General features: G+C 47.4%; 1 protein-coding gene across 1 annotated transcript in view; it reads right to left on the reverse strand.

The window, feature by feature from the left end:
- The window catches only part of SRGAP3 (SLIT-ROBO Rho GTPase activating protein 3), a 248,508-nt gene that overhangs the window by 66,870 nt on the left and 168,892 nt on the right, over positions 1-12,746 (reverse strand). The gene's annotated exons all lie outside the window — the stretch shown is intronic.

Consider the following 12,746-nt stretch of genomic DNA (forward strand, 5'->3'; position numbering starts at 1 on the left):
AGCATAATTTTTTCGAGATTCTCCCATGTTGCTGCATGTATCGGCAACTCTTTTTTATTGCTGATTAGTATTCCCTTGAATGGCTATACCACAATTTGTTGATCTGTTCACACGTTGATCATTATTTGGATTGTGTGTAGTTTCCGGCTATTATGAACAACGCTGCTGAGAATGTTCACATACGATTCTTTCTGTTGATGGATGTTTTCGTTACTCCTAAGTAAATAGGAGTGGAATAGAGGGTCATAGAGTAAGTGTTAATGATATACGTAACCACAGTAAAAATTTGGTCTCAGACTTTTAATACTATCATATCATACTGTCTCCTTCATTCATTACCATTTGCTCAGCAGATTTATTTGGAGCAGCTTTAGAGCAAGCGAGGCCAGTCCTATACCAACAGTATTCTATCTCCCAGTTCCCAACTAGGTGTATACTTTCCCTTTGCAATATCAAGTTTACGATCGTCTTTCTATGCTAAAAAACACAAGAAATTTCTGGAATTCATGGCTCCTGAGCCTTGTTGGTCCTTTTCTCCTGCTGTTTGGACAATTAACAGCAGCTAATGGAGCAGAGGTGATCCCCCGGGGATGGGGCATGCTTCTGCCTAACCAGGCCCTTTAAGTCAAAAAACTGGCCAACGTTATTATCTCCTTCACGTCAAAGTCCTGTTAAGTTAGATTATTAAAATGAGATTCTAATAAGATTCTGTGATTCTTACCATGAAATCACAGCATTGATCTGTTGTTAAGGACGTTTGTCATACATCAGGAGTCAGCAGGGTCAACACCTATTGTAAAGCAGGTTAGGTAAGAATGTGGACTCTGGCCTAAATATCTGGGCTGAATCCTGACGCTGCCACTTACCAGTTGTGTGATCTTGAGCAAGTCACATAACCTCTCTGACCTCTGCTCCCTCATCTCTAAAATGGGGATAATAATAGTACCTATCTCATAGGTTTGTCGTGAGACTAAATAAGTTAATTTTTTGAGATATTGAAATCAATACCAACTACACAGTAAAAGCCATATAAGCATAAGCCACTACCATTGCCACCACCATCTACACGTTTGATTTGGGCTGAGTGCTTGAAAATCTTGAGCTTACTTATTTGACTTCAGAAAAATACAAACTCTAGAAAACATTAGCCAATGTGGGAAAAAATGTTATTCTACACCACATTTCTCCCTCCTTTCATCCTGAAGACCTCCCCAAATTTCAAAACAATAAATGAAAACTTGTAGTCAACTTGTCTTCGTGGAACTTGGTGAGAAGACTTCTCTGCATCCGGCCCATTTTTTTTTTTTTTTCCCAGTTGCTCTAAAACCTCTAAAGAGGCCCTTCTTGCTGGTTTCCTCCCTTCCTTCATCCCCTCTGACTTCTCTAAGCTTACTTCTAAACAACTCAATGGGCCAGAAAGTGTGCCGGATCAAAGTGTTTTCGACATCTAGTGGCCAAAGGCGATGACTGCAGGTTTACGGATGACCAACGTAGTTGCCTACTTCCAACAATCTTTAAGCCATGGCTCCTGGAATGGAACGTGACTCAGAGCTGGGAAGCCTGCTGAAGGCTGTCTCTGGGCCCCTTTCCCGTTCTCGAGCCTTTCCTTGACCCCTCCACCTTCACAGACACCACTGGCGTCTGCATTCCTGCCCTGTGCTCCTGGTGCTGTTCGTTTCTGAACTCCATTTCCTTTCTGGGTTCAAGGATTCCTGCAAAATCCTTTTTTTCCCCTCATTTCAGCTGCTGAGGTCTGCTTATCTCAAGCACTGACTTATCGGGTGTGTTAGGTAGTTCAGAGGAAGAGACAGCATTTCGATTTGCACTTAGAGCTTCCCATCCAATCATTCATGCATCCGTTCATCCAAGTGGTCAAGGTCAGCATCCCGGCTGGGCTTTCTCAGCCTCCCACATTTTCCTTTGGTTACTTTTCTACTCCTCTTGAACCTGTGATATTTAAAAACTCTGTTCTTGAGTTGGGTATTGGATTCAGTGATGCTTATTACTACATAGCTTAAAATGAAAAATCAAATAAGTTGATAAATAAAAAGGACTGCAGCTTTTCTACCAATGAGAATGTGATATGACTCAAGTTTATGACTAATCTGGCAGTGCAAAGCTCACGTCCCTTTAAAACCATCTACTGTAGACGGTGTAGAATCGGCTCCTCCTCTACTGCATGAACATGCCACAGCCAACTCAATTATTCTCTAATGGCCAATCTCTTAGCAGTTGCCGTTGTCAGTAAAAAGCACAAAGGTCAATATAAATAGCTGTTGAAGTTCATGTTCTCAATTTGGGACGTTTGTTCATGGATTTTCAAGATTTTTTTTTTTAACTGGTTTCACATATACAAATAAAATTAAAGAACACCAAATGTTGATTAAGAGGGGGATGTTATGTACCAAGGTTCATGATTAATAATTTTTAGGGCCACAGAATATTTCCGTTTTGGAGAAGGCAATGGCACCCCACTCTAGTACTCTTGCCTGGAAAATCCCATGGATGGAGGACCCTGATAGGCTGCAGTCCATGTGGTCGCTAAGAGTGGGACGTGACTGAGCGACTTCACTGTCACTTTCCCTTCCTGCCCTCCATCAAGCCAGATTCCCAGAGTAGTCTCCGAACTGCATTCCCAAAACCCCATGATTGGAGAACACAGCTCAATGACCCTGGGGTCAAACTCTATGCGATTCAATTGGTAATTCCTGATCCCAAGAATCATAGTGAACTGGACTGCCCAGGGACACTTATGTTAGACAGCTGCTACAAGGAAGTTCACCTGGGGACCTCTGTGAAGAGAGTCTATTTATGCCCAGAACCCTCTAGATGCTTCCTTTATTTAATTACCTGAAACAGGGGCTTCGGCATGAAAGGCCCTTAGCTCAATGGTCCAGAACAGTCTGCTTAATACTGCCAGTCCAGGAGGTGCTGAATAATATTTAAATTTACCTATTACTTCAGACTTTGCAAACCTCTCTTTTTACTACCCATAAGGAGCATTTCAATTAATCCTGCAGAGGCAGCAGAATAATAATAATAGCAGCTGACATTTACTGAACACTTACTACATGCCAGGCCTCCTTCTAAGCACCTCACAGACATGGATTAACTTATTTTTCACAGAACCCCTATGAGGCAGACTATATTCTGCCTGCCTTACCAACGAGGAAACCACGACACAGGGATGAAAGGGTGCTCTGCACCATGGAGACTCAGGAGACCTGCTTCTGAGACTGGACCCTCCCACCACTTGCCGGTGGCTGTGTGGCAGAGGCCTGACCTCTCTGTGCTGCCTGGCAAAGACCTGGGGAAGCTGTGATGGCAGAGTGGCAGGCTGCCAGCAGTGTGGGGGTGGGGAAGGGAGCAGCGGAGGACGCGGGAGTTCGCTCAAGTCACTGGGACACAGTCTTGAACCTGGGGTCTCTGGAGGGGCCTCAGAGACACCCAGAGGCTTACTGCCAGATGGGAGTTCACTTTCCAGCCCTCGAGATCCTATCAGGGACGGCCTTTCAGAAGAAGTCTGGCACAGGTTGAGAAGTACTAGGCAGGGATATGTAAGTGGAGACCACTGTTCTTGGCCCCAAGTCAGTTTCATAGGTTCTCAGAGACGCTCCAGAAGCCTTGATATATTATCCTGTCACTGAAGGAGACTGACGCCCAGAAATGGCAAGTTTGGGGCCCAAGTCATACAGCAAGCCAGACGGCAGGCTGTCAATATTTCCTCTTCTGGTGATCACGCTGTGCACGCTGTGCCTCCTGCATCTTCCCAAAACCTCAGATCATTAAAATGCTGCTGCTAAGTCACTTCAGTCGTGTCCGACTCTGCGCGACCCCATAGACGGCAGCCCACCAGGCTCCTCCATCCCTGGGATTCTCCAGGCAAGAACACTGGAGTGGGTTGCCACTTCCTTCTCCAATGCATGAAAGTAAAAAGTGAAAGGGAAGTCGCTCGGTCGTGTTCGACTCTTCGCGACCCCATGGACTGCAGCCCACCAGGCTCCTCTGTCCATGGGATTTTCCAGGCAAGAGTACTGGAGTTGGGTGCCATTGCCTTCTCCAGATCATGAAAACAGGAAAGTATTATCTGTACAGTTCTTCAAATCCAGATTTAGATGCAAAAGAAGGCAAAGGCAATCTGGAAGTTCATATCATTAATAAAGGGACAGGCTGGGGCAGGATAAGGATCAGTTTTTAGAAAAAAAGGTTCTCAACAATGCAATTCTGTGTACGTGTCCTCCACCCAACAGGAAGGGCCATCCCTGGTCCACGCAAGAGTTGTGAATGAAGTGAGACCCTGGGCCAGAGCGTAACAAAGACATCCTTAAGGAAAAGAGAAGTACCCAAACTTCAGTCCGACCACCACACTTGTGCTGCCTACGTTCTCTGCAGAACTTCTAATCACTGTCTTATTCATTTTGCATATTTATAAACTGTCTCACCCAACTCGAGTGCAAAGTCCATAAGGGCCAGGACACTGTCCACGATCATAATCCCTGTATTAGAGCAGAGATTGGTACCCAGCAAGTATCAGTGTATATTTGCATGAATAAATGAATGACAGCTAGATGGCTGGCTGGATAAAGTGGTGGCTGGATAGGTAGATAGGTGGGTGGGTGGAAGGATGCATGCAAAGATGGATAGATGGGTGGCAGGTGGATGAATGGATGGATGGCTAGATAGATGGGTGAGTAAGTGGAAGGATGGGATGGATGAGGATAAAATAGAGTTCTATTGCCTTTGCTCTAATGAATATATCATCTTTGGGGGTAGGGCAACAGCTACACCTTCAATTGTTAAATATTTATTGAACAGCTCATGATGGGCCTGGTACTGCACTCGGACCTATACGAGGAAACACTACAATGTATAAGACAGAGACAGTCTCACTGAATACACACTCTAGTAGGTAGACAAACAATTATGCAAGTGATTATCACAGCATACGAGAAGTGCTATGATGAGGGGAGTAAGGGCTGCTAAAGGAAGGCTTCTTAGAGGAGAAGTGATATCTAAACTAAACCTTGAAGGAAGAGCAGCTGTCAGATGGGTGAACAAGGTGTGGAGTGGGGGAGGATTGTTCCAAACAAAGGGAGCAACGTCAGTATTAAGCCCAGTAGAAACCTGAGCCAAACAGGTTTGAGGAACAGCTTATAGGTAGAAGAACACCAGGTGCTTGTCTGAAAACCAGCCAACGGAGCCACTTTCTTCTCCTGCCGAGCTTCTCCCCCTCAGCAGACATCTGCTGTTTCTCTGTCAAGGATCATCCAGTCCTCCTGGAATGCCTTTCTGATTTTCTTTGAGGAAATCCCCTGAATTCCCTTCCACCGTTCTCAGCCCATGTGGTTCAAGAGAAACCGACACTACCCTCCAATCCTTGCATGTGGGCAGGAGACCCGGGCCTGACCTGTCAGTTAACATGATGTTAATCTGGCTGCAGCAATGGGACCAGCCAGCCTGGCCAGTTAGAAACAGCCCTGGGGCTCTGCTGGAGACAGGGGAAGGCAGTGTTTGCTGTCCACTAGGAGGCGCTGAGCTGATAGGACGTGAGCCTGCGGGGGTGGGGATGGGGGTGGTGGACGTGGGCCAACTTTATCTCCACAGGAGAGAAGCCTCCTGTAGAGAAAAACACCACCAAATGAGGGAGGGAATGGTGGAAGGAAGGAAAGAAGGAAGGGAGGGGGAAAGAGAGACAGAAAAGAAGAAAAAGGGAGAGAGGGAATAAGACAAAATGGAGGAGATGTCGTTCTGCCTTTGCTCCGGTGAGTATATTGGTGGGGTGGGGGGCAACTACACTTTCAATCATTAAGTATTTATTGAACAATTTATTATGTGCAGGCACTATATACCAGGTGCTGCAAATTCTACCGTGTGGAAGACAGATAGGGTCTCTGCCTTTAGATTACACACTCTGCTGGGGAGAAAGACAATGCAATCAGTGGGTCAGCCTCCAAGACTCAGTACGGTGCCATTTCTACGTGTCAGGTTGTCCTGGCTTTCTCTCTTGCTCCTGAATGAGTTCCAAAAGGCGGCCTTCCTTCCCCACTAGGTTTCCCACCACCCAGATCAACCCTGGCCCCTCCTGGACAGACTTAGTGTCTGACTCACACTGACTGGCTCAACAGGGGCCACTCATCTTGTGTCCTGGCTTCCTGCTTCTTTCTGTGCCTCCCTCTCCACCCAGGAAAGTCCACTGTCATTCAGCTCCAATCCATCTCTTCTCCGCTCATACCGTGTCCATATCCCTGCTGACACCTGTCACGGGGCTTCGCCATGACCCATCCTCTGGACACACGGATCATCAGTAAACGTCAACTGTGTGAAGGAATGTCTCCATGGGAAAGCTGAGAGGGGTGAGGAGGTTGTCTAGAGGGAAACATTATTGCCCTCATTCTTCTAAGGACCACTGCCAGCCCTAGATGACACTGGGCACATGCCTGGCCAACAGGCTGTGACAGTCCGGCAGGGCCTGCCCTGCCCTGAATCAGAGCCGTGCCCTGGTCTCCCTCCCAGGGCGGCATGAAGAGACAAGCCTGAGAGGATCCTCAGAGTTCCTCTAGCTTTCTGCCTTCTTCCTGCAGATGTGGAATCGAGGACCAAGGCCTAGCTAACTTGCACTGCATCAGGGTTTCCCAAAGTGTGCAATGGGAACCACTTACTTGTGTTAGAGAAGTGATTTCAGGTGTTACAGACATGTTATTAACTCTTTTTAGTTCTCTTGGAATCCTTCTGATTATATTAGGGGGAACAACTCAGCTCCGTGCTCTCATATCTAATGCCTGCCTTGGAGGCAGCAGCAAGAATTAATATTGGAAGGGATAGTTAGGGAGTTTGGGATGGACATGTACACACTGCTATATTTAAGATGGATAACCAACGAGGACCTACTGAATAGCACAAGGAACTCTGCTCAGTGTTATGTGGCAGCCTGGATGGGAGGGGAGTTTGGGGAAGAATGGATACATGGTTAGGTATAGTTGAGTCCCTTTGTTGTTCATCTGAAACTATCTCAACATTTGCTGGTCACTATACTACAATATAAAATAAGAAGTTTTTTAAAAAGAATTAACATTGTTTTTTCTCCATTTAGCTAATGGAAACCTTCTGTTATGCCAGTTTGTTTTCATTCACCAATGTGAAGTGTCATTTCCTTCCAAAATAAATATGTGTGTGTGTGTGTGTGTGTGTGTGCATGTGCGTGTGCTCGGCGCTCAATCATGCCCAGCTCTTTGCGGTACCATGGACTATAGCCTGCCAGGCTTCTCTGTCCATGGAATTGTCCAGGCAAGAATACTGGAGCAGGTTGCCACTTGTTTAATATACGTGTGTTTATATAAATAGTTGAATGTATTTATGTAAGCAACTTCTGTGAGTAGACTTGCAGCAGGCCCTGCCAATCCCCCACTGGGTGGCCTTGGGCTGGCTACCTGGTCTTTCTGTGCCTCACACCGCTTGTCTCTAAAATGGGGTGGTAACAGCACCACCTACCTCAAAAGTGAACTGGGAATGACAAGAATTAAGACACTGGGCGTTGAGACCCATTTCTGGCATGTGATAAGCACCATGTAAGAGTGGAGGCTCTAACCCCTAATGAAATGAAACAATCTCCAAAACATAACTACCATAGCAAAACGCAGAACAAGCTGCGCAAGCCCCAGCTGGTGTCCCTCGTGCAGGGTATGTGTGTCCATGTACCTTGGTGATGAATTAAATATCTCTCCAAGGAGTCACCCGCTGAACTAGAAACTAATAACTGGGCATGTATGGGAGGAGGGGGAGAGGTGGGTAACAGGAGACACACTTATCACTTGGTACCTTTTTGTACTGTTTAACTATCAGGGATTTTCTCCATAGTGCATGCATTATCTATCGCTAACTTTAAATATCCAACAATTCTTTACAAATGGTCTCTCTGGCTCGAGCATGAAGGATGGGAGGATGGGAGATGGGAGAGCAATCAGGAGGTGGCTGAACTTTTTTAGGCAAAATATTCTCTGAGCTCGAGCTAGCCTAGTGGAGCTGTAGGCAGGAGGAGAGAGGGAAGGAAAAATGAAAAATATTTATGCTTCACTTTCATAAACACACAACGGTTTAACACTGATATTTGCCAGGCACTGTGCTATGCTCTATGCCACTCACTCATGGAATCCAGAGGATGAGGTGGTGAATCCCCGTATTCTAGGGGGCTGAAACTCAAAGGGTTTGACAAGTGACAGGGCCTGGAACCCAGGTCCATTTGGTTCTAAAAATCTGTATTCTTTTCAGTACACATGGCTGCTTCTCCACAAATTAATTACAACAGGGAGAGGTGTTTTTTTTTTTTTTTTAAGAGTTGATTTAAAGAAAACCATTAAGTAAATGGCACAAGGCCCAATGGCATGATGAAAGCACGATGGTTATACTTCCGTGATGACAGATGTCAATCCAGCAAGATACACAGTGAGGCTGGCATGGAGCTGAGGCAATCCTACCAGGTTGCAGGATCCCATCTCAAGCTCTCTCTACTATTGCATCCCTGAGAATGGTCATCGATAGGGAGACAGGGAGACGCCACTGCAAAAATTTACCTGAGGGCCCAGAATTGATTTCACATGCCTAAGCCCAGTGCAAATCAAATAGAAGATGGAGTAAGTAAAAGGTAGAGCCCATCTGTTACTCCAATCAGTGTCCACCTGTCACCAGCAGTGGGCTCGTGTGGATGCTCCTCAGGCCCCCTGCACGTTGCCCTGAACCAAGTCTCAGGGCCCCGCTGGCAGTGCTGGGCTGGGAAGGCAGACCCAGCAGCCCTGCCTGGGGGAGCCTCAAGTGGAGCTCCTGAGCCCGGAGGAGGGGCCAGGTGACAGATGCTCCAATGTTTGTTAGTGCAAAGTACAACAGGTGCATTTTGTGATGTAGAGCTATTGAAAATCTGAACATATTTTTAGCTGAACAACAAAAACAGAATGTGTTGTTTCTGTTTTGTTTTGGCTTTGCTTCTTCCAGAAAGACTGGCAGACTGGCACACTGGCCCACATTCTTGACCTCTGCCCTTCTTTCCTCCCAGGCCAGTACATGGTGAGCAAGAGCCATACTGCGTCAGGCTGATGGGAGTCCAGGGGAAAAGAGGTGAGGTGTGACGAGGGGTGTGCATGTGTGTGTGCGTGCGCCCTGGCATGTTTTAGAAAGAAGGGCACCTCAAGGTGATGAGGACTAGGCAGAGGGAAGCCTTGTCAAGTGAATGAATGAATGAATGAACCAATGAACAAATGAAGTAACAAAACGCCCAGCCCTGCAGTCTTCTTGGTGTCCTCCTGATCCCAGATGGGGACAAGTCTTTTCCCTAAAGTGGGAGATGGGTGACCGTAAGCATTCATCTCTATCATCATTATGCCCTTACCATCTCTTCTATAAAACATTACAAGAAAAGACATGGGGTTCCTGGACAATCCTTTCTCGACATCATTTCCTTTTTAGTCCCTGTGGTCATGACTCGGGCTGGGAGAGGAGGGACCATCTAAAGGCTTGCATAACCAGGCATGGTAACCAGAAAGAAATCCCCAATGACAAGCGTGGAACTGGAGTCCAGAGTGCCCTCAGTAGCGGGGTGCTTCGGTAAATTGTTTACGAAGCTGGCCACAGCAGTGGCTCGATGGCCTCAGGGAGATCACTTTGCGCTGGCACTTCAGAAGCAGTTTAGCTCTCCATCCTACAACTATGGACTTGGCTGTGCGACTTGATTTGGCCAGTGAGCTGCCAGCACATATGACACAAAGGCTTGAAACCCCACTGGTGTTTTCCCATTTGGAGCTCTGTTTTTTTTGATTGTTCAGGAAATTGTAGCCATATCACTGGCTCCAGTGGAACCCAGCCCAAATCACCAATCCACAGAATCATGAGCAAATAAAAGAGTTGTCATTTTCAGACACTGAGTTTTGACATAACTTGTTACAGTCATTGATAACTGATAAAGCCTTAAGCAAGGCTTTATTTCTTTGTGCCTCAGTTTCTTTACCTGTAAAATGTGTGTTAATTAAATGATACATATAAAGTATCTGCTGCTGCTGCTGCTGCTGCTGAGTCGCTTCAGTCGTGTCCGACTCTGTGCGACCCCATAGACGGAAGCCCACCAGGCTCCCCATCCCTGGGATTCTCCAGGCAAGAACACTGGAGTGGGTAAGTATCTAAAAGTGTGAAATACATTCTGGCCATGGTTGTTATTACTATCCTTGTTTTGACAATAAGGAAAATGAGGTCCAAGGACGATATTTGACTTGGTTGAGCTGGGAGGTCGTGCAGCAGAAATTCAAACCCACCTGCCCCTGTAATGTTTGCTCTGCTACGATCCTATGTTGTCTCCCCTACTGAGAATTCCTTTTCTCTTCCTCTCTAGCTGTCTGCTTTGCTAATTCCTACCATCTAAAGGCACTGGGCTCAGAACACCCTGGATTTCAGTAAGCCACCAGGAGCCAGCCCTTCACCTTCTGAATCCTCAGTGAGTCTCTCATGAATGCCCACACTCCCGCATCATTATCTCACTCAGCCAGTCTGTACCAACTGCCTTCTAGGTGGCAGCACCACCCTCGGGGACAGCGGTGGGGACACTGCAGAGAACCTGGAGCCATCCCCGGGGACCCCCAGTCTAGGCGCCCTCCCTCCGAGTCCACGTATCCAGCACACACTAGGCTCTGACTAGTTCACAAGCTTACTAGCATCTTCCTGTGCAGGTTCTAAACTCCTTGCAGACAAAACCAGTTTCTTTCATTTATTCACAGATTCCCTCCTTCCATCCTTCAATAAGTACCCTGGGAATAACAGGGATGTACAAGACACTTCAAAGACCAGCTCTTGAAATGCTCACAGCCTGCTGCTCTTCCTCCGCTGGTGCTAAGACCATAGAAGGCAGTCCCAAACGTCTGAATTTAAGTGAATTTCTGGTCAACGACGGAAAACAGTACAGACAACAAATGCCCTGATGGGGGTGGGGGTGCTGTGGGCACTGCCAGGGTCTTACTTTTCTGCAGCAAGTGGCAAAAGGAAAGAGTGGGGAGGGGCTGCCCCTTCCTTCCCCACAAGTTCTGAGGCCATTGAGAGGCAGCTGGGAGACGGGAAGAGGGACCAACCTGCCCATCTGGCCTGTTTGTCTAATACCAAGGGCATGCACTTCTGTCTAGCCACCCTGCCCCACGGCCAGCAGGGACACACATGTGTAAGCATCACCCTCTTAGTCCCTAACAACTGCCTGCCCGATCCAGCCCACAAAGTGGAGAAAGCTCCTACTGCCAACCCGAGTTTCACTGAGAGCTGAAGTAGCCAAGTGCGATCTGAGGCTTTGGGGGTCAAGTATAGTGCTTCTCACCAAGATCTGACTCCAGGGAGTGTATATGCCAGCTGAACAGACAGGGCAGAGAACTTCAAGATAACACAAGGAGTTTTTTAAAACAGGCCCAGAGGTGACGGCTTTCTTAAGGTTGTGGAGCTCAGTCTGGGTTTGCAAACTATGACACAAGTAAGTATAAGAGGAAAGAGGGCAGCTGTAGGCAGGGGGAATAACAGGGGTGAAGGAGCCAAGGTGGGGGGAATTGGGGGTGAACAGAGGGCACCCAGGAGGGGCGCCCAGCAGAAGCCCAGAGGAAAGCTTCAAGATCTGAGTGGGAGCAGCCAGGGTCCCAAATATAGACTCAGGTGCTGGAATATGCTGGAACACCATGCAGGTGAAGTGCCTGAGAAACAGGAAAAGGTCCTGGATGGAGAACAAACCCTCTGCAGAGAAACATTCCATCTGTTCCCCGGTCTCGCCCCTTTGTCACCACGCTTCCCCGCCGCAGGAGCGCACAGCCTGCCTCAGCCTCACACGCTCCAGGGAGGTGGAGACAGAGTGTGAGAGAACTGTGGGCTCCAACACATTGTGCCTCTGGGCTCTCTTTCTTCTGGGTGTTCTTCACATATCTTCTCTTTTGTTCTCACAATGGGCTATAATAAGCAGGCATTGTTACTTCTGCCCATCAACTGGATCTGAAGCCAGGTGTCCGGCTCCAGAGTCTGTGCTGTAAACCACGAGGTGGTTCTCCCCCACAGTCCCAGCTGCCTCAAAGTCAAGTCATGTTTTCTTCATCAGCAGGGCCTCTTTTCACCCGAAGCAATGATCTAATTAAAAACTGTCAGGGCTCAAATTTTTCTCCTTAACTTGGAATCAGAGAAAATATGTGTTTCGACGTTGGTAGACCAACCACTAGGAAGTCTCATCCCCATTTTTCTGATTGGGAGACTGAGGCCCAGAAGAGAAAATGCCTGGCCCGAAGTCTCATAGCTGGTTGGAGCCTGGGCAGGACTTCCTATCTGAAGTCCAGGCTCTTGGGCAAAGGCTCTTAGCCCCTGAGGGGTCCACCAGCTACTAATCACACAGGATGTGGACTGAGAAAGATAACAATATCAACGAGAGGGGCCTTCTCACAGCCTGCTCTTGGTCCTCTCATACCAGGGATTTTCAAATATAATTTTAGCCTCAGAATCCTCCCCTTTTAATGAGACACTTGATAAGTAATCTCCACATACTTAAAATACAACAATTTGATTCCAGCCTGGTGGCCTTAGGGGTGGAAGTCCTGTGGTTCTGTCTGCTGGGCCTCCCCAACCCAGGACTGTCCCTGGGGCTCTCACTCCTCCCCAAGGCAGCCCATGGCTCCTCAAAGCATAGGCTGTAACTTCCAACACCATTAACCAGTGAGCTTGTGTTCCCCATTCCCTCACCTTCTTGGATTCTAACACCT

The sequence above is a fragment of the Budorcas taxicolor genome, chromosome 1, assembly GCF_023091745.1.
Source record: "Budorcas taxicolor isolate Tak-1 chromosome 1, Takin1.1, whole genome shotgun sequence".
In the NCBI taxonomy this organism is placed as follows: domain Eukaryota; kingdom Metazoa; phylum Chordata; class Mammalia; order Artiodactyla; family Bovidae; genus Budorcas; species Budorcas taxicolor.